This window comes from Sus scrofa, chromosome 8, assembly GCF_054392235.1.
Source record: "Sus scrofa isolate SSC_HxYL_T2T_F1_AM1 chromosome 8, Sscrofa_HxYL_maternal_Yorkshire_Landrace_v2.0, whole genome shotgun sequence".
Classification (NCBI taxonomy): Eukaryota; Metazoa; Chordata; class Mammalia; order Artiodactyla; family Suidae; genus Sus; species Sus scrofa.
The window spans coordinates 34,476,454-34,499,545 of record NC_139390.1 but is presented as its reverse complement, the minus strand read 5'-3'; the positions used below and the strand labels follow the sequence as shown (position 1 = coordinate 34,499,545).

General features: G+C 34.7%; 1 long non-coding RNA gene across 5 annotated transcripts in view; it reads left to right on the top strand.

Moving 5' to 3' along the window:
- LOC146400414 (uncharacterized) overlaps positions 1 to 23,092 on the top strand; it is a 197,346-nt gene that overhangs the window by 63,657 nt on the left and 110,597 nt on the right. The window contains exon 3 of one of the 5 annotated variants that reach the window (XR_014812363.1): positions 8,666 to 12,405. The exons of the other annotated variants lie outside the window; for them this stretch is intronic. This is a non-coding gene — a long non-coding RNA (uncharacterized LOC146400414). Of the gene's footprint in view, positions 1 to 8,665; positions 12,406 to 23,092 lie in introns of those variants that run through there. 5 annotated transcript variants of the gene reach the window in all.

Genomic DNA, 23,092 nt, shown 5'->3' with positions numbered 1-23,092 from the left:
TCTGTGGAGGTGGAAAAGATGCATTATTCTCAAATATGACAAAATCATTTTGCATCATGTTCTTCCACTTTTATTGTAAATCTTATTATTTCTGTATTTAAAGAGAGCAGGCCAAGTTAAAATGTTGAATCATTTTAAGAAATCTCCAAAGTGCCACCAAAAGAAAATAGGTAATTTAATTAATGCCACATATTTGGTTATGATGATAACAATAACAAAATGACTTTAAGTATATAATTTCATCCTAAAAACTATTTTAGGAAATGTGTTTTTCATTTAGGAAAATGTTTGATATCGATTCAAAGAAAAAAAAAGGCACAATGTGAGAGCTGTGAGTTTAGTTTTATTCAGGGCAAAATGAGGACTAAAGCCTGGGAGGCAGCATCTCAGCTCTGAGGAACTGCTGTGAAGAGGAAGAAGAGAGGTCAGCATCCATGTGATTTTGGTGAAGGGGGTATATGCAGTCAAGCACTTATTTTGGCAGAGGGTTGCAGCTAGTCACAAGGAACAGATATCTTCATTAGGAATTTTAGTGCTTTTCTAGATATGAAAAGATGGAAGCCATTGGGCACATAATGTTTTCTCCTAAAAAAACCTATCTGAAGACCTGTTCTGCCAGTTTTCCCAGAGCACGGAGTGCCTCACTCCTGAGCTCCACCCTGAATACCTTTGGAAGGCTGTTGAGGGCCAGTGATTGCAGAGGTTAGTGACTGCAGAGGTTAGTGACCTAATCCTGTGGAAGCAGGTGGCAAGTGATAATTTTCTTTTTTTTTTTAATTTTATTTATTTATTTATCTTTATTTTTTTTTCTGCCATACAGCATGGGGGCCAAGTTACACCTACATGTGTACATTTTTTTTCCCACCCTTTGTTCTGTTGCAATATAAGTATCTAGACATAGTTCTCAATGCTACTTAGCAGGATCTCATTGTAAAAAGTGACAATTTTCATTGGCATTGATTAGCATGAAAGAATTCAATATAGCTTCAGGAATATAAGGGGAAAAATGATTACGAACAAATTAAATAAATCTGGAAAAATAAATATTTCTGGATTTCCTGTCCAATGACAATCCAGAGAATAGTGATTCTATCTACTTCTATATACAATACCTACCATATTAATAGGACTTGATAAAGATAGCAATAAAGTGTTTAGTTTATGTGAAAGCATAAAAGGAACTTCTCGGAGTGGAATCACTTGATTCTGTATCTTAAAATTTTATAGAATATTGGGAGTATTATATCTCCAAAATGAACTTCAAAAATCACTGGCACCATGAATTTTAAAATGGTTTTGCATGAATTCATGCACGAGTCACTTAAAAAAAAAGTTGTTATATCAAGCATTTCATTTAAAAAGCAGCTATTTCCACAGAAGTAGAATAATCAGAACTGTGCTCCTATGAGAAGCTACAACACAAACACGGTATAGAACTCAATTTAATGTAGATAAAATAGATTCTGGCAAAAAACAAATCCACAAAGTCATCACAAAAAGTAAATATATGTGAAAAATGTTGTAATTCAGAATGTATATTTCTTATAGTGCTACTGAAAACATGGCACCACTTAGGAAATCGGGATTAAGAAAGAGTTTCTATGTTCATAATCACAATCAGGTTATGAATTCATCTCATGTCTGACAGACATAGAAGTAGAAATTTTTATTGCAAATATTTATTCAGAAAATAGAAAAGATGATCTATTCTAAATAAAATATAGAACATCTTTTGTTGATAATTAGGTAGTAGATTAAAACATCATAGGTATACAATTATGACACATAAATCAAATTAAAATAAATTTCAAATGATTAAATATTTTCAAAAAATCTTTAATGCTACTCTGGCTCCCAATATGAATAGCCAGATGACAAAATTCCTTATTAAGAGAGAAGAGGATTTTCTAGTATTAAATCATAATATCATTTATCAAGTACATTTTGTTGGTTTATGTTATAAAAGAAATACAAAGTATTTTTTCAGCATGACATTTTTGAATTAGCCAAGCTTGGAATTTACACAATTATTTCAGATAGGTTTCCTGAGTACTAGAAATTATGTGTCTATATTACAGGAAACAATAGTCTTTTTTTCCAGAGAGGGTGATTCTCCAAAGACTGTTATTGAAATTGCCTTTAATTGAACTGAATAGTTTAGAAAAACAAGCTAATTTTCACCCCAGGACTGTTTGTGCACTTGTTATTCCTATTTAAAATGATATGAGTAACTTAGATGCCCTGTTGAGTATAATTGTACAAATTATTTATTTATGTTATCACAATTTCAGAAATTAATCTTTGTCTGGGCTATTGACTATCCATAAGTAAACACAAACTAGGTAATTCTAGAAAACGTTTATAAACTGGCCATTTACCTAAATACAGTATTGGAACAAGACCTATAATTCTTCTTTTTTAAAATGCATTTATTACACTTATAGTTGTACAATGATCATAAAAACCCAATCTTATAACATTTCCATCCCAAACCCCCAGCACATCCCCCCATCCCCCAACCTGTCTCATTTGGAAACCATATGTTTTTCAAAGTCTATGAGAGAGCACCTGTTTTGCAAAGAAGTTCATTGTGTCCTTTTTTTTAAGATTTCACATGTAAGTGATAGCATTTGATGCTGGTGGTTCCCTGCCTGACTAATTTCCCTTAGCGTGATAATTTCCAGGTCCATCCATGTTGCTAAAAACGCCAGTATTTCTTTCCTTTTAATGGCTGAGTGATATTCCATTGCATATATGTACCACATCTTCTTGATCCACTCTGTCGATGGACATTTATTTGGGTTGTTTCCATGTCTTGGCTATTGTGAATAGTGCGGCAATGAACATTGGAGTACATGTATCTTTTCAAGTCATGGTTTTCTCTGGATAGATGCCCAGAAATGGGATTACTGGATCAAATGGTAATTTTTAGTTTTCTGAGGCATCTCCATATTGTTTTCCACAGTGGTTGCACCAATTTACATTCCCACCAACAGTGTAATAGGGTTCCCTTTTCTCCACACCCTCTCCAGCATTTATTGTTTGTAGACATTTTGATGATGACCATTCTGACCAGTGTAAGGTAGTACATCATAGTGGTTTTGAATTGCATTTCTGTAATAATTAGCGATGTTGAACATCTTTTCATGTGTTTTTTGCCATAAGACCTATACTTCTTCCATACTTTGAATCATGCTGTTTTCTGTCCTAAATTACTTTTGCTCCTATTCCTCTTCAATTTATATGTGACCTACACTCTGAATAATCCCCAAATTCCTAGAGCAAATTTGCTGCTTCTTTCTATATTACTCCTATGGATATTTAATCATCATCTTAACATCTATCATGTTATATGGTTCTATTTTGTTTAAAAATCTGACTTTCTTAAGTTTTGACATCTTAAATGCAGGAACTCTATTAAATAAAATTATATCACCCAGTAAGGGGAAAATAAGATATCCATAAATAATGCTTATGTATCTTATTTGTTACAGTAATATAAATATGTATACACACAAATATATATATATATATATATGAGAGAGAGGGACCTCATAGAAGCTATTTTTAACAAAGAAGAAAGAATACTGGACAGGTTTTGTAGAGCCCAAAGCTTCTATAAATTGGGGTTCTTTTTAAATAAAAAGAATGTAACATTATAAACAAAAATGATGAATGAGGAGTTCCCATCATGGCTCAGTGGTTAACGAATCTGACTAGGAACCATGAGGTTGCGGGTTCGATCCCTGGCCTTGCTCAGTGGGTTGAGGATCTGGCATTGCCGTGAGCTGTGGTGTAGGTCTCGGACGCTGCTCGGATCCCACATTGCTGTGGCTGTGGCACAGGCGGGTGGCTACAGCTCCGATTCCACCCCTAGCCTGGGAACCTCCATATGCCATGGGAGCGGCCCAAAAAAATGGCAAAAAGACAAAAAAAAAAAAAAAAAAGATGAATGAAAACAGGTCATTAGAGCATTCTTTGAGCCATTCTTACTTCCAAATAACCAGCACTAGCACTCACTATTCATCTAAGAGACAGAAAATCATATAGGTATATTCCATATGCCAACTAAATGTATATCCTATTCAATTTCCCCTCAACTGATGGCCAAAATGTCCCTGACCACTTCAAAGACACAACACAATGGGGGATGTGATGAAGGGATGGATAGAGTTGAACAAGATCATATTATGAAAGAATTAAAGTTAAGACACTTCTGCAAAATTTACAAAAATAATAATTTATGCAAATGTATTACTGGACCACTCCTAAAGCTTTGGATGGGGCCACTGAAGGCTTCACAATGCTACCACCTCTAACAGAGGGGAAGTTAATAGACTTGTATTTAAGTTCCTGAGGAGAAGTTAGGAGACTTTTACTTAAGTTCTAGTGTTTTACTTACCAGTGTTAATTTTTTCTTGTTTTTCATATTTCATTTTTTTCTGTAGAATGAAAAATCCTAATGGACATTCTGGTTTTGGATTCTACTATCATTTTATAAAGCTGTCATAGTATTTTACTATTCTTTAAGTTAGTTCATTCCTATTTGATAGATGAAAAAACCTGAGGCTTATAGAAATTAAGAAACAGGCCATGGCTACAGAGTAGATAGCAGAGTCAAATGGAGAATTTAAACCTAATGTGTTTAGTACAAAACATACTGCCTTTCATTAGTCAAACGGAAACTTTTATAAAATTACTTTGCAGAAAGAATCTGAACTAATGCAATCAACTTCACCAATTCTTTCAGGAAACTTAAATGTAGAAAGTATAATCGCTCTTTGTCATTCAAATGAATTGACTTACAAGCAAATACAATTCTTTGTAGCTGTTTAAAAACTGATGTTTATAAGGCATTACTGTAAAAATTGGATCATTTCCGTAACTCGCTATTTTAAATGGTAATAATGTGTCAGAAAAGTAATCTCACATTTCTACAAATGCAGAAATACATTATCATTTAAATGGTTTGCATGAAAGTATAATCATTTGTTTAATTTCCTATTGTCACATAATCTATTTTTAATTTTCAGTAGTATAAATAACGATGACACTAGTGACAATGTTTTCAAAACATATCTTTTTAAGCCACACTTTTTTTTTTTTTAGATCCAAACCCATATATCAAATTGCTTTCCTCCTTCTCTACTTGGATAAAATAAGAGGAGTAGAAACTCAAGATGTTTGAAACCAATGAATGACATTCCATCTCTATCACTGTCTTCTTCCAGAATTTCTTCTTTGCTTCCAAGAATGAACTCATTACTATATTTTTATAAAAGCCAAAGACTAAAAAGTTATTAGAAATTCCCTTTTCATTAAATTCCATATGTACTTAAAATATGTTCCTGATTTTATTTCTTACATAGCTCTCAAAACTCTCACCTTCTCTCCACATCCACAGCTTCCACACTGAAGTCACTGTTAAATTTTGGTTGGTTTCTAGGAAATCTTGTAATTCCAAGAAACTTACAGCCATCAACTACTTCAAAATATAAACCACACCTCCAAAAACACATTTTTGAAACCCAAATGTGGTCATGCCACTTTCCGCTTAAAACCTTTCATGGGTTTCTTATTGTTATTAGAATGAAATAAATGCCCTGAGATAGCTCCTAAGTCATTGCATGTCCTGACTCCTCTACATCTCACCATCCCTCCTTTCATAGCACCAACCACCGCACTGTCTGCACCTCTCCGAGTAGTTTTGTTTCTCACATTCACTGTTCTCTCTTCTCTTTCAAAATGTACGGATACTTTGTTCCATTAATATTCTCTTTCATTTTGACAAAGAGATCAATGAACTATTGTTCGGCCCTCGACTAACCATGAAACTGAAATTAGTAAGATGGAGACTAACAGGAATTGAAGGAAACAAAGAAATCTAAATGATAGGATTTTAAATGCAAAATAAGAAAAAAAGTCACAAGTTTAAATTCCTCTTATATGAGCTATCTAAATAGTCAATGGTATAGTAGTAGAATAGAAAGATGGTTAGCAGAGGATGAGGGGAGAAAATGGGGAGCTGGTGTTCAATGATTGTAGAGTTAGAGCTATATATAGAAGGGAATAGGTTCCAGCGAGATCTGCTGTATACCCTAGTGCCTGTAGTTGTTAAAAATGTATTCTCTACTTAAAAATTGTTAAAGGGGGTAGGTCTCATGTTAAACATTCTTACCACCACAACAAAAATCCACAGGGCACAGGGAAACTTTTGCAGGTGATGGATATGCTTGTTACCTTGATTTTGGTGATGGTAACATTAGTGTATACAAATGTCCAAACTCATCAAATTGTATATATTAATTTTTATGGGCAGTTTTTTATGTACCAATTATATCCTGATAAAGCTGGAAAAAAAATATTAAGAGAAAAATGAACATACTTAGAAAAAGGAAAGGATTCCAAATAGCAGATGTCAATGTGATTAAAATAATTATAAGAGAATTCTAAGTGCAACTTCAGGGTTGGAAAAATGAATGAAAGACTGCTGAAGGAAGTGATCTCTTGAAAAAATTAAAAAGAACCAAATTAACCCCTAAAGAATCAAAATATTTCACTATTTATCATTGAAAACAATGAAAAAAACTACTGAGACCTACTTTTAAAAGTAGCATCAAGGCCAAACACCAGTTATTTCCAATATTATTTAAACAATACCAAGCCCTAAAAGATAGAAATATACAAACTACTGTTGTTGGAAGGTTTGAGTCCACCAAAAATGCGTATGTTGAACTTCCAATCCCCAAAGAGGGTGGTATTAGGAGATGGGGCTTTAGGAAGGTGATTAGCTCATTATGATGGAACTGTTGTGAATGAAATTAATACTTTCACAAAAGAGGCTCCAGAGAGACCCCTAGCTCCCTTCTGTCATGTGAAGACAGAAAAAAAGCACCAGCTATGAACCAAGACGATAGCCCTCACCAGAAGACAAACATGCTGGCCCCTTGCTCTTGAACTTCCCACCCTCTGGAACTGTCTGTTTATTATAAGCCACCCAGTTGGTGAAGTTTTGTTATAGCAACCCAAACAGAATAAGATAAAAACATTAGTAATAAGAAGGAATTTAAAATAATTCAGGGATTTCCTATCATGATGCAGTGGAAATGGATCCGACTAGGAACCATGAGGTTGCGGGTTCAATCCCCGGCCTCGCTCAGTAGGTTAAGGATCCAGCGTTGCTATGGCTGTGGTGTAGACTGGCAGCTGTAGCTCCGATTGGACCGCTAGCCTGGGAATCTCTATATGCCACGGGTGCAGCCCTAAAAAGCAAAAAAAAAAAAAAAAAAAAAAAAAATGCCAATTTCAGGGTTCTTGCAAAGGATAAAAATTTGAAACATGTATTTTAAAAATGATATAATTCAATGAATGATAGCTAAAAACATTTTTGTTTTTTGTTTTTGTTTTGTCTTTTTAGGGCTGCACTTGTGCATGTGGAGGTTCCCAGACTAGGGGTCTAACCAGAGCTGCAGCCCTGGGCCTAGGCCACAGCCACAGCAATGCCAGATTCGAGCCACATCTGTGACCAACACCACAGCTCATGGCAATGCCGGATCCTCAACCCATTGAGTGAGGCCAGGGATTAAACCTGAAACCCCGTGGTCCCCAGTTGGATTAATTTCCACTGTGCCATGGAATAGAAATGCAAAACCCACAAGTATAGTATCAGTAAAGGGAATCTAACAAGATATCAGAACAATAAGCTATGATGAAAGTAGGGTTTAGTCTAAGAAACAGGGATAATTCAATATCAAGAAGTTTATAAAAATTTATATGAAGAAACCAAAGAAAATAATTTCAATAAATGTTGAAAAGAAAACGTAAAGCCAGCTGATTAGCAACCTTATTTCTATCACCAATCTTGTTTCCCATTTTGTATATAATATAACTTATTCTTGAATTCCTGGGATTAAAACATGAGCATCACTGAAGGGCTGATTACCACTGTGAGGACAGTTTTACATGAGTGTATGTGTATGTGTGTGTGTGTGTGTGTGTGTGTGTGTGTGTGTGTGTGTTATTTCTTCTGCTTATATCCTTTACCTTGAGATAGCTCCCTTTTTTATTGATTTGCCTCAAAATCATTGTATGATTTCTTCACACAAAATCATCTTAAATTTTGAATCTATTACAAAATTAATTCCTGCCAAATAAAATTAAATCTAAGAATCTTAAAACAGCATCCAGTGTTAATCACACAGAAGCAACTTTTCTAAGCTAAACACCTATTGTGTGTGTGTATTTAATTCAGTTTAACCCCGTGCTCAGAAGTCAAAGCAGTAAAATTTAGAATTATCTCAGTTCTCATTTAACATGTGGTTAAATATTTTTAACAATTAATTAAACAAGTGCATAAACCACATTATATCTTTCTCCTTTAACCCTTAATGTATTCAGGATAATTGGTGAACTGGCTGATTGTAATATGTATTTGCTCAGTATGAAATATCTATTTGCTTCCCTCGATATAGTAGTCAGTCACTAAGATGATCTCAATTATCTGAGTCTCTTGGAATTTACATCTTTGCAGAGTCCCCTCCCATAGTTTCATTGATCTGTGTGAGCTTTGGCGTATGTCAGAAATGATCGTATGTCACTTTGGAGATTAGGTTATATGAAAGCCACTTAGATTCTGTCAGTCACTCATATTCTTTCTATCTTACAGGTCACTTTCTCTGGGCAAAACCGGATAGTTTATCTGAAGTATCACCATGGAGAGTCCCACATGGTGAAAAACTAAGGCTTTCAGCCAAGAGCCAACAAAGAGTTCTCATAACAGCCATGTAAGGGAGCCTTTTTGCAAGCAGATCCACAAACCTTAGTCAAGACTTTAGGCAATGCAGTCCCATTGACAGATTGACTGCAAGCTCATGAAACACTCTTAGAAAGGACTACTCAGCTAAGTTGCTCCCGGATTCATGACCCTCAGAAACTTTGAGAGAACAAGTGACTGTTATTTTAAGCTATTAAACACTGGAATGATTTGCTCTGCCGCAATAGTAACTAATGTAATCACTCTAGTTACAAGGTAAAACAGCTATACAATTTGCATTTCCATCTTAAAGTGGGGATGATGAGAATAGGCAGCACAGTATTTCAGGATTAATAGAGGAAAGATCTTTCTAATTAGAATACATTTATTTTTAAATTGTAGCCCATCCTGCCTGTTTTATTAGAGTCCAGTATATTTCAAAAATATTAAAAAGAAGAACTAGAAGCAAAAGTTAATTGACTAAATGTTTTGCATTTAAAAGCTTTTGGGTATTTTTGATTATTTGATACCCTTACAGCTCTTGGCATGTGAGACCAGGCCTTTGGCAATTTCATACATTATCAGCTTTCACTGTTACCTCAAGAGCCTGGCAGGTCAGGCTACGGAAATCATTTTGAGCAGTTCTTAGCACCTCAATGATCATATGGCTTCTCCTTTACTGCACTTTTTTTTATCCTGCCACTGTGATATCAGTCTCTTTGTTTTCCTTCAGTAATTATAAGGGCTATTCCAGCTTCTGCTGGAGCTCAGACTGATTTTAATTCTCTTCCACATTCTGTTGATGTATCATTTGTCAGGTATTCAGGTCTTCATGGAATCAGACTCAAAGCCAGGCTCATGCTTTTATTGCCCAGAAGGATCCCTTTTAATGTAACAACACTTCATTACGTTTTTTTTCTAACGATCTTTATGTATAAATAATCCAACTCTTAGCATTCACCTTCAAAAGCTAGCAAACATAGTTGGGAAAATGCCATGTTGGGCAATAGAGATTGGATAATACAGATATATTCTTAAAAAATTGCTTAACTAAATTATTGATTTCTGCCAAAATAGCGATTTGACAATTTTTTAAATTTTGTGTTAAGTGGTGAGTAACTTTGTCATTGAAGCTGGGAAGCATAGTTTTTCAATTTCACTATTCTCTAGTATATGAATTTGGTCAATCATTTACATTACCATAAACTTCCAGGATTTAGAATTTATTCCTGGGGGAGGGGGGTAATCTAAATTTGTAGTGATTTATTTGCTTTTATTTATCTTTATATTCAAGAAAATGCATGGCATCCATGGGTTTATCAGCAGTTTTATTTATATAAGTATAATTCTGTTATAGGAGCTTCTTGAGAAAAAATATAAAGGGAATTTAGAAATAAAAAACCAACTGGCATGCTCTAGTGGCTGTATATAGGAATTTAAAAATAGGCTGCAATGCCCCCCTTTATGTAAAAAATTCATTTATTTGTAAGTTTTGCCTCTCAAAGACCTTTGATCTGAATCCTATTTCCCCTCTTGCAACTTCAATATGTATAATGTTGATTCATTATTTTCTGACATTTTGCTTCCTAGTGAGCAGGTGGAACTCTAAAATGGCATATAAAAGCAATTTCTGTTGGATTTCCAACACTTAGGAGGCTATTTTTCAATGACTCATTTGAATGCAGAATCTCAGGTTTGAAGCGCTGAGTGGAAAATTTCACAAAAGTATATACTTTTTTTTTTTTTTTAACTTTACCATTCAAAAGAGGTTTGATGATTTAAAAAATCTCTGAGTGTGTGAATGTAAATTTTTACTATGAGAATTAGAAAGTACTCCTAAACACATTGGTTAGTGTGAAGTTTAGGACTCCATCAGTGTTGCCCGGAGCATGATCATTACTTTATAGTGAGTGATGCTGAATTTCATAACCTTACCCAGATTTCACCGCTTACTGAGGATATGAAACATAAACCAAATCACATTTGATTAAATATCAATGCTAAAATAGTTGTTGCCATTTAGTATGGTTAAGGAAAAAAAAAAAAAAAAAACAAACCTTGGAATATGGAAATAAGGTAGAGGTGACACTGACAGCACTCATGGCCTGGACCTAGCCAGAACACAGATTGGGACTTGAACCCGTGGTTTTAAATTAGAATCACTCACCTGGTGTCTGGAATCACTGAGGTTCAGGCTCTTCACGCCTCTACATAGAAGGAATTCAGTGAGAGACAAAGTGAGGCAAAAAATAGATTTATTAAGAGAGGACGCTTGCGAGAGATGCAAGTGGGTAGGCACGGAAGCTCTGCCCCCCAAGAATCTGGTGGGCTACAGTTTTATCATCCAAGGGGAGTGGGGTTGGAAAAGACCACGCCTTCCTCTTTCTTTGAGCAGTAGCTCCTCCTTAGTATCCAGTAAGGTGTGCATTCAAGTCAGCAGAAGGGTGGTCCTCAAACTCCTGCCCTTGGTCTGAATCTGAATGCAGGCCTCAGCCCATCCCCCACACAACACCCTGAGACAATTCTCACACCTCTGCTAGTCAAGCAAGGCTGCCTTGTTTTTTGGATGGCTTTTCTGAGCAATTTATTAACTTACAGTGATCTCCCCAAATCCCCTGAGTTTCCCTCTTTATCTATGGTCCCTTATTGGGACTTCAACAACTACCTATGCCTACCCCATCCCTATCAAAGGGAGGGTAGAATGTACCTTCAAACTCATTCTTGGGCATTGTTTGACAGGCCAACTTAAGGCTTATTTAACTCTCGAGGAGAATGTATTTGTGTTTGACTTTGTCATTTACTCTTGATTAGGACCCACACTCTATGGAATTATAAATTAACTTATAGATTTTCATCTGACAGTTATGCAAATGATTTGTTTCTGATAGAAATTTTAGCATCAAAGGTTAAAGTAATTAACTAGTTTATATAATGTAACAATTTTGTTCTCATATTTATTTATTTTTTTCATATTTATTTTTAATTGCCTATAAATTACTGGATTTCCACAAGTAATATTGAATCAGCTTTCCTGTCTTGACAGTTTCTTTGTGGATAAGTTAAATAACTATTTGACAAGTTTATGAAATAAGTTCAATATGGTTCATTAAAAATTAGGAGACATTCTTCAGGTCATGCTACATCTATATAAGAATCTTTCTAAAAAAATTTGGAAATTATAATCTGACATTTTCAATATGATTGAAATTAATTTTAATATGATTCCATTAATTAAATCTGTTTACATTTGGTGCCTTTCTGAACTTTTTTCATTATGGCATCTTTTTCACAAAATATGCATGAAATTCCATACTATTAGTAATGCAAATTGCCAAGAATATGGTTAACAATAGCAACCTACTGATCCTACAATCTTGGTGAAACATTCCCCACCATAGTGACTAAATGCCTTGGCTATTGCAGTGTATCCTTTAATGCTTTAACACTTGCCCATCAGTCCATATCATCCTACTAAGCATTTTTAAATTATTCCCACACATAAGCATTACCAGTGTCTCATTTTCCTCAGCAAGCAAGTTATGAGCAATCTTAAATTAAGTGATGTTGTCAGATATTACCAGGAATAACTGGTACTCCTGCTACTAATTATTTTTTAGTTTCCTGACGGGAAAAAGATAGATGCTTAAATGAAATACTGAGAGAAAACATTAATGAATTATTTACAAAAGTGTAGTCAGGGTTAAAGGAGACCAGGAAAGAGAGTCGAGGCACTCGATTACTTGCAGTAACAGGGAGACGTTACCTAAAACCAAATGGTAAGAAGGCAGGGAAATGAACCCGCATTTTCCCATGGTGACTGTCATTGGAAGTCAGAAGTCAAGGGCACTTAGCTAATGCCACAGAGGTGGGCTTCACAGGGCATGGCCAAGAATGGAGAGTGGAGATTTAAGGGAAAACAGAATATTCGGGACAATTCTTTATCATCTGAAGTTTGCAAAAAATTCCCTGGTCAGGGATGTCTTCATTTTTAATTTCAGGTCATCATTTCTAGAGAAGACCTAAGCTTAAGGTATAATTTGAGAGTCCCAACATTTGAACTATGACTACATGATTTACGAACAACTTGTCAATTCTAGAATGAATAGCATTTGATTAATTTTTTTACCAAGACAAGATGAAGTGTTTTGCATTGTGAGCCTGGTATAAAAGAATCAACCACCATTCTTTGACTTTGCATTCAGTCAAAGCAGCTTAATTGACAAGTATCCTTCCTCTGTAACTCTATATCTTAGAGAATTCCAAAAAACAGAAGGAACAGGGCAAAACTCCCCCATCCCTATTTAAAAAGGCTCTTTTCTTAGATGGGAATAAAATTTACCTAAATAGTGAGATATTTGCTGGATTGATTTTATGAGAGCCCTCGGCTGGTTTCTGTTTCCTGAATCTTCCGTTCATTTGCCATTTGAACTTTTTCACTTTACTAGAATAATTTCTTCTTTTTAAAATTCTTATGATCGTGGTGCTCACTGATGTTAATGAGGAGATACCAGTGGGAAGATAATGGAGTTACAGTTTAAATCCTATGGCAAAAATCCAGGAAATGTTGTTTGTTCTTTTTCCTTGTTAACTTGTATCTTCTCATATGGCCCATACTCATCCTACGTCTTTAAATTTTCTGTGATCTATTGCGCTCTAGGAGCATCAGGCTCAGGATTGCACTGCTAAGAATTATCTTAGACTCCAAAATATTCTTGACCCCTTAGTATATGCAAAGTTAATAGTAGCTTCATGAAATTCACACATGTGAATACACATTTCAGGATTAAAAAAACATATTCATGTAAGTTCTCTGTAGTCAAATGACATGAATTAGAAAACTCTGAGTATTTCTTCTAATGTCTGTTTAATGGTCCTATAGTTCATTCCTACTTACCCCTCTAGCACGTTATGTACAAAGAAGCAAATACTTAAAACAAAAAAAAGGGTTAAACAATTGTCATCTGTGAATTCAGGGGAGAATTTTGGATCAGTATGAGGGTTCTGTTTCCCTGATTGTACCCTTTGAATAAATATAGAGTACATATGAAAAACAAAGTCCCAATTCTCTTTTTATCATCAGCTGATGAAAGGATTGATCTAGATCTGTGAGATTCTGTGTTGTATTTTTGAAAGTTGTTTCTTAAAATATTTATATCCATTATTAGAATTATTAATCTTTGAAGTTGTTTTTAAACTTTTTGAGAAAATGAAGCTGTTTTTACTTTTTTTATTGGTACTCTAAGAGCAGACTTCAAGATTCTAAAAGCTTTTTGCATTTAATATGGGCAGCATCATAACAAATATGATGCTATCCAATTTAAGCAAAATGCAACACAGGCTTTGTCATGTAGTAGGTATCCTTCTGGTGTCTCCTTTGCTGGTTCTAGCATCATATGTTCAATGCACAGGTGAGGTGAAGGTAGGGGTGGATGGGTCAGCTTTCCCTGAGTCAGTAGGTGAGGTGGAATTCTTCCTCCAAAACAGATATACCCACCACCAACTGCCAGTTGTATCATCTTGTTTTTCTTAGTGTTTTCATTTCCATGGGAAATAATTCAAGGGCAGTGTCTAGACAGAGAATACAAAGTTTTAAACCAACTTAATATTTGGTATTAGTACGTGATTTTCTTGTTTTATTCCCATTAAATCTGAGTTTTGAAAAAAGTTAGGATTAAGATATAAGGATTTGATCTTTCACGTAGAATATAATGAATTTCACAACTAGAAGAACCCACTTTAAAAATCCTCATTTCCCATATGCAGATTAAATAATGTAGGATCAATAGGCAAAAGGTGTCTTTATTAAGGTTTTTTTGGTAATGTATAATTAAAACTCATCCTAGCTGTTTGTTTTTTACAACTTTATTGAAATATTATGTACATACCATAAAATTCACCCATTGTAATGGACCAGTTTTCAGGAAACTTATAGGGATATGCCACTATCACTGCAATTTAGGGATTTCTTTTTTCTTTTTTTTTATTTAACATTTCCATCAACCACACAAAATTTCAATGAGCTCTTAACCACTCCTAACCCAGGCCCCTGGCAATTGATGATTTGATTTCTGTATCCACAAATTGTTTTTTGATATTTCTTCTAAATGGGCTCTTTGGTTTCTGGCTTCTTTCACTTAGCATATTGTTCTTGAAGTTTCATCCATGTTGAAACATGATCAGTATCCTGTCACTTTCTGATTGCCTTTTTGTAGATCATTCCCACAAACATGAAAACACGCTGTAATTTTCCCAGGCTTAAAAAAGAAACAAGCAGTAATTGCTCCCTTCACCCTACATTCTGTCCCACTGTTTTTCTCATCACACAGAAGTCTTCAAAAAAGATGTTGAGACTATTGTCTCCATTTTTTTCCTTTCCTTTTTCTCTTGAACCCCTTCCAATCTCGGCTTTTCCCCCACCCATCCAAGTAACTGCTGTTTTCACAGTATGCAATGAGTTAAGTCTCAATTTTTATTTTACTTTACAAATTTGTTCTTGGGACAACTAGAAAAAATCCTTTTTAAACATGCCTAATTTCATCCTTCCTCTACTTAAATTCCTCCAATTCATTATCATTTCACTCAGAGAAAAAGTTAAAACCTTTGTGATGCCCTATTATGCCCTATCTGATGTGAGTTCATGTTCTCTCTCCTGTTCCCATCCTCTCCCTCTCGCCCCTTTGAGCACCGATAAGAGACACAGTGGTCTTCTGGCCATTTTGGGAAGACATCATTTATGCTTTCACCTTTCAATTTGCTGTGCCCACTTTCTGGGAGGAAATTCATATATACACATGGCTTAACCCTTTCTTTTCATTATCTGTGAGGATTTCCCTGAATGTATATTGAAGACATTCCATTATCATGGTTCTTAATTTTTCTCCTTAGCACTTATCAACATCTGACAAACTGTATATTTTACCTATTTATGTCTTGTTTTTTTTCCCTGTCCCACCACCCGTATGCACACTCTGATGGCATATATTACTAGGCACTTAATGAACATATGATGATTGGATGAATAATTTCAATCTTTTTTTCCATTAAAAAGGTATTATTGAGAAAAAAAGAAGAAATAAAAGGCCCATGAGAAAATAATAAGTAATAGGATGGTGGAAGACTGTTTTCATTAATGGCACCAATTTTTCATGCTTCTCTAAATCCCCTCCTTTTGGCAGTTGCCAACCTGCATTGACTCTGCACTTGGCTATGGGAATAGCTGTGATTGATGGATTAGTAGACTACTTGACATAAGCAGATACTAGAAAAGTACTGGCATGCTCTTCTTTTCTACCTTGCTCCACTATCCTCTCTACCAGAACATCCTCAGTCCAGCCAGTGGGAAGATGAAACATAGAGAATAGCACCAAGTCAATCCCAAAGCTCCAGCCTAAGGCTCCAGGCATGAGACAAATCCCAGCTAAGCTCTTCAAAACCATCTAGTCAAACCACTGCTGAGGACAACTGCATGAGTGAGCCAGACTGAGCCCAACTCATATAAAAACAACTGACTAGACAATTCATCGACTAAAGAGCAAATATAAACATTTATTATTGCATGACACTAAGACTTTATGTTGTTTGCTCTACATCATAATAGTGGAAATATCTAGCTAGCTATACAAGGATGATTTTATGCTAGAAGGTCTGAGATATAGCTGAATACACCACATATTGATGTAAAGATGCTGACTCATTAGATATGAGGATGTAAAGAATAGACATAAAATATAAGTTGAAACACATATAATATAAGTTGAAACACATTAAGCACAACACTTAAAGAGAGCTTTGAGGGCCATGTGATGAGAAAGAAGGAACAGACTGAAGTATTACCTTTAAAACTCATACGTAAAAATGGAAGTATCTATTTGTATATATAACTTGTTCAAAATATGTATACAGATATAAGCATATGCTAGAAGGTATACAATAGGTCTAAATGGACTCTAATGCTAATATATTAAAGTAATAACACAAGTACTTTTCTCCCTTATAAAAAGCAGGAATCCAGCCTTTAATTTAAGTATTCCTCATACTATTTAATCTTAAGAATTAAAAATGTGATATTTCTTTCTTTTTTTTTTTAAGGGAGGAAGTCATCCAAAAATTTGATATTTCTTTATAAAACAAAGAAAAATGTAACAGACGATGGAAGTTTAAACTCGAATTGATGATCTCTTTTCTTAATCAAGGAAAGGGCATATACCAAAATTCCAAATTTCTTAAGACAGTAATACAGACAGAGAATTATGAATATAACAGCAGCATATGGGCAATGTCTTAACCAGAAAAATCTGCCAACAGAATTCTAATCTATAATGAAATGGCCCAGATAATGAGCTATCAACTATGGAAAGAAAAACACAAACCTATGCTTTAGTTGATTAATCTTTTTTTCACATGCAAACCCAAAGAGTCTGAAGCTAATCAAGTTCATCTCTGTTTAATAGAACAGATTGCTCATTTTTCCAAGCCATATTCTGCTAATGGATGACAGGAGATAAATACTTGTCCATGATCTAAACCAACCTGTTAGCTACATTAGGAAAGGTATTGCAATTAGTGTGATTTGATCTCAATATGAAAGTTAAACAGGACAGGAGACAAATGAAGAAATACAGAAACGGGGATCTGTGGAATCCCTTTGAAGTCTGCTCACTAGCTCATTATCTTTTTGTCAATAAAGACTTTAGAGTGTTAAAATATTGAGAAAGCTAACCAAGACAGACCTTCAGGGCAGCAGGTGGAATCAGGCAGCAGTCATTTTCTACTTTTATGGTTCGGGCATCCTCTCCCTTTGTTTGCAACTTCTTCAAATCATACTTAACATCAAGTATCAGAACAAACTAAAAATGCCCCAAGGTCTTAAATTTTGTCCAATTTACCATTTTCTCCCCAAATGGTGATATAGGTAAGACTTGCCTTTGGACTCATTCAGGGTTGCCCAACTCTTCCTTGGTATGACTTTTCTTTATTTTCATCCCCATAACAGTTATTTCATGTCACAGTTTTTTTCTGGGGGGTGCTTCCTGGGCCAGGAATTGAATCCTAGCCACAGATGCCACAGTTTCAGCACTGCCGGACCTTTAACCCACTGTGCCAGGGTGGGGATCAAACCTGCCACCTCGAGGCAATGCCAGTATATCATTTTTAAAAAGGTTATACATTCCAAATGGCCTGACCAAAAAAAAAAAAAAAAAAAAAATCCAAAGTAATATGTTTAGGGTTGACAAAGGTATGCTACTTTTCTAAATGGTTATGTTTCTTTTTAACATATTTGCACTTTGTTATTGGGCTCTGATGGGTTAACCTGAAGCATAAGTATTTTGGGAGGTATAAACTCTTTGGTGAAGATAACCACTTTGTGGCTAGGCAATACTTTCGTTGTTTTGTTTTGTTTCTCCATAACCAGAATGTCTAGCCATTTTAGAATTTGGGTAATTCTAGCTAATATATTAGCAGATATAACTCATTCCCAGTAAAGAATACACCTTAGGTGAAGAAAGTTCTCTAGAAATAAGGATAATACTGTTTTATTAATAGGCTCATTCTAATACTCTTAGAAAACAACTAAAATTTATGCTAAAATTTATCCTCTTTATATTTTTTGTCTCAATTTTTCCTCATTAACACTTAATTTCATTTATTAACTTTTATAATTTTGCTTAGTAAAGAGATATTAAAAGAAAAGCTCAGAGTTTCCATTAATAAAATCATTTGTAAAATATCTCATTTATTTCGGAAATTGCTATTTAAAAATAAACCTCCAGAACAAAAAGGATATATGAGTTAAAAAAAATACAACTGATGAATAGTGATAAAAATAATCCAATTTTATGTACCTATGTGTATTTTAATCAACTGAAAACTACTGAGTTTTATAATGTGCTTATTTTTGCAAAAGAAAAGCACTCTGATGATCTAAGAAAGGTATGATAGTTATAAATACAATTGTGATTTATAAATACATAACTGTGATCTTATGTCTGTATGACAACTTATTATTGGATTTGATATTCATTTTTGGATATCTACATAATGTAATGCAATCACCTTTTTATAATTCAGCACAATGTGCTTAAGTAGATTCTGAAAATGGATAATGTCTTGCAGAAAAAAATCTTACCTATGGAATGGAGATGTTCACATTATAAAAATGTTGTTTTCCACTACATGCTAGAAAAAAAGTATCTTTTATTATCACTTAAAAATTTCATCCAACATTTTTCATTTTTAATAAGTGAACTTTTATTTTTAAAAGTAATTAAAATACATGAGTTTGTGTGCGAGTGTATATTTTAAAATGCAGAAATATGTCCCCAAATCAACCACTTTTAAAGAGAACTTCTATAGTTATTGCAGTCATATGAATAAGTCTGCACTTGTTTAAACTCACTGCTGGAATGGTCCAGAAGGACAGAGCTTATGCAAATTGGTTGGAAGTATGTTTTAACTGGAAAGTATGATGAAAAAATAGGAATTCCTTTTGTCAAGAGAAACTAATATTTCAATGCACTTTAAAAATTGTATTAGGAAATATTTTAAAACTTAAAACAGGAATCGATTATACAGATGTACTCTCTATCTAGATTTGCTACTGTAAACTTTGTATGCTATTTGATTTTAATTGTGCTTCCTTTCCTCATTTTTACTTGCCCGGTGTTTGAGCATGATTAAATTCAGTTATTTGTTACGGACTGAAGTTTTAAAACGCAAAACTGCACACTTTGTGTGTATTACATCTATGTCCACACTATGTCCATCTCTTGTTTACTGGTTATTTTTTGTGGGGGGGCCCACACTCGAAGCATATAGAACCGAGGCCAGGGATCGAACCTTGCCACTACATAGACAATGCTGCATACTTAATTTACTGCACGGCAGTAGGAACTCCTGGTGATGTAAATTGGTCAGAGTGTTGTCTGATTTCTCCATGCAATAAGTGCCATTTTTTTCCCCCTTGTAACTACTAAGAAATCTGTTGGGAGACAAATAATCTTCTCTTCATCAAAATTTTACCCTAGATTTATCATCTATCCATAATTCTTTTCTAAATGAATTTTTAAAATGATGGTTGCAAAATGGTGACTTGTCTGCCCCATTTCTTCCTTGTTAATTAGTTGGCACTCCGCATTCTTAGTCAAGAATTCTTCTTTTTCCCTTTATCTGTCTGTCTGTCCATCTATCCATCAATTAATCTATCATCTATCCAACCTATCAATCATCTATTATAAATATAAACTCATGAAATCCTACTTTTCCAATTGTTTTTAATTCATCTCTTGACAATTTTGGTACTTAATCTGATGTCCCAGATTTTCCCATAGGAACTTCTTTAAACTAAATCCTGTATCCTTGTGACATGTGCCCATCAATTTTTGAGCACTTCTTTTATTTCTAGTAGAAAAAAATGAGCCCAGCTCATTTTGTACTTAGCCTGCCATAAATCTGAGAATAGCAAATTCTTCAAAAAGCCCTCGCACTTTTTAACTGGAAATAATGTTAGAGACCTAGATCTGCGTGCTAGCTTTGCTCATTATACTGCAAGTATTTGCCCATTATTTGGACAGTACATCTATTAATCTAAACTCTGTAAACATATATACATGTGCACAGTGTTGAAGGATAAGTTCTTTTTAAAAGGCAAATCCAAATTCCCCATCAAATTTGAAACGAGCACATGTAAAAGATTTCATGTAATTTTTCAATAAATGAGGACACAATGTATTAAATTTGTTCAAAAGAGAATTCAAAGATCAGGGACATATAGAAAATAAGGACTTTTGAAGTTATTTACAAATAGAGGCAAAATGCATCTGCCAGTAGGGCAATAAGCAATTGCATTCCTTTGGACACTGAATTTGCACTTTTATTGATAAAAATCATTCACATTATTATTAATTTTCTGCAACTTACAGATTTGTAAAATGGCTTAAAGATAAAGGCAGAAAGAGTTCCCATTGTGGCTCTGCGGAAATGAATCTGACTAGCATTCATTAGGATGCAGGTTCCATCCCTGGCCTTGCACAGTGGGTTAAGGATCTGGCATTGCCATGTGCCGTGGTGTAGGTCACAGATGCCGCTCGGATCTGGTATTGCTGTGACTGTGGCGTAAGCCAGCGGCTACAGCTCTAATTCAACCCCTAGCCTGGGAACCTCCATATGCCACGGGTGGGGCCCTTAAAAGACACACACACACACACACACACACAAAAGGTAAAGGCAGGGAAAACTTAGGTGAATGAATTACACAGGACACTCCCACTAATGTATTTTTTGCACATGGTATGCTCCTGTGAACATGCCATGTGGGTGCTCCTATCCCTCTCTCTCTCTCTAACACACACACACACACACACACACACACACACACACACACACACACACACCTTTTTTGGCTTAGTCTTACAGCACATTTAAAATAGTTTCAATTTTAGGAGAAAATTCTCTCCAAGATCTCCCTGTGCTTCATTGGAAGCTGACTTTCATCCTGGGGTGAGCATGACAGTCTGCCTCAGCTAATAGGATAATTTCTCTCTTAAGCCAGAAATAAATACAGAAAAAGACATGGAAACCTAAATCAAACTGCTAAGACCAAATTCCAGGACTTCAGTTTGCAAACTGGTGGCAAAAATATACTCTTTCTCTTAGGCAAGAATGAGGAAGAATTTACCGCAGGCCTCGCTGGCAGTGCGTTTGGGTCCAAAAGTACAGCTATTTGAAGAGTATGAATCCCATGCTAAGGCAGAGGAACCAAAATAGAAAAGCTTTAGTTCAAAGTCTGTACTACTTCTGATGATTCTATTTCTACTTATAACTACTCACTTTTAGAAAATTAGACTCTGAGTGGGAAAAAAATAATTGATATTGAAGTAAAAGTTTTTGCCACCTATTGTTATTAGATATTCCTTTTGTTAGTTAATACTCTGATATATTAAAATACTGGCTGTGATTTTTCTAAAGCATACTTTTAGTCAATGCATTTCCTTTGAAGTTTTGTGAAATGAAAATTTATTCTAGAATCAATGAACCTAAAAAATTTTTTTGAAGGTATTTAATGGGGAAATAAGCCCTTAAACTTAGTTAACCAAAGTATACTGTTGAAATTCTCTCTCTCCACAATATAGAGAACATGAGATGAAAGGGCAGATTAATATATCTGTTATGAAACTTTTATCATTTACAAAAATTCCATGGAGTTCCTGTCATGGCTCAGTGGAAATGAATCTGACGAGCATCCATGAGGACACAGGTTCAATCCTTGGCCTCTCTCAGTGGGTTAAGGCTCCACCGTTGCCGTGAGCTGTAGTATAGGTTGAAGATGCAGCTTGGATATGGCGTTGCTGTGGCTGTGGCATAGGCCGGCGGCTACAGCTCTGATTTGACCGCTAGCCTGACAACTTCCATATGCCATGAGTGCAACCCTAAAAAGACAAATAAATAAATAAATAAATAAATAAATAAATAAATCCACAATTATCTATTAACATACAGGAAATCATTAATGACTCAAGAATTTATTACTTACTGAGTCAACAGCATCTAAATTTTTGTTCTTGGAAATTTTTTAAACTTGATTTAAGATTCACTGGCAGCAGAATTCACTGGCAGAGGAATATGAGCAAGAGACTTGATATCAATTATACTTCTAATATGATTTGATGCTCTTCAAGAGAGAATTGTGCTAATTAAGATTATCATATTTTTCGCTCAAGTTAAGGCCAATCTTACATTGCTGTTGCTCTTTTCCATACAGTTTATAAAAGCATAAGCTCCAATAGAAAATCTTGCTTATAACTAGGGGTTTCCTCACAGAAATTAATTCCATTCTTGATTTGAAAAACTCAAATTATTATATCTAAGTTATTGCAAAGCTTTAGGCTGATTAACTGGTAAAAGAAAATGTGCCATGGCCTTAAGGAAAATTCTTTGATCAGAACTTTTTTTCCTTTAGATTCTACCTGTGCTACAAAATTTTCAGTGGAGGAGAACCGAATATGCTATTGACATTATGCATGTCCCATAAAAAAGCTACAGGATTAAAAATTCAAGTAAACCACAGAACTTAAAACTTCAGAGACACAAGATGAGTCTCATCCAGAACAGAAAATTCAGAAATACATAAATAGAACCAGAAAATGAATTTTGTAGAGCACAAATACTCAAATACTCTCTCTAAAACTGTAATAAACCAGGAGGCTAAAGTAGAATCTGGCTTTCTGCCAAAAGAGCTTTTCAATGCTCCTGAAGTGATTCATTTCCATACATGAAAGAAAGTAAAGAGAACATGATTTCCAGCCTTGGAAAGATACCATCAATGCATAGATGTTTCTATACTTT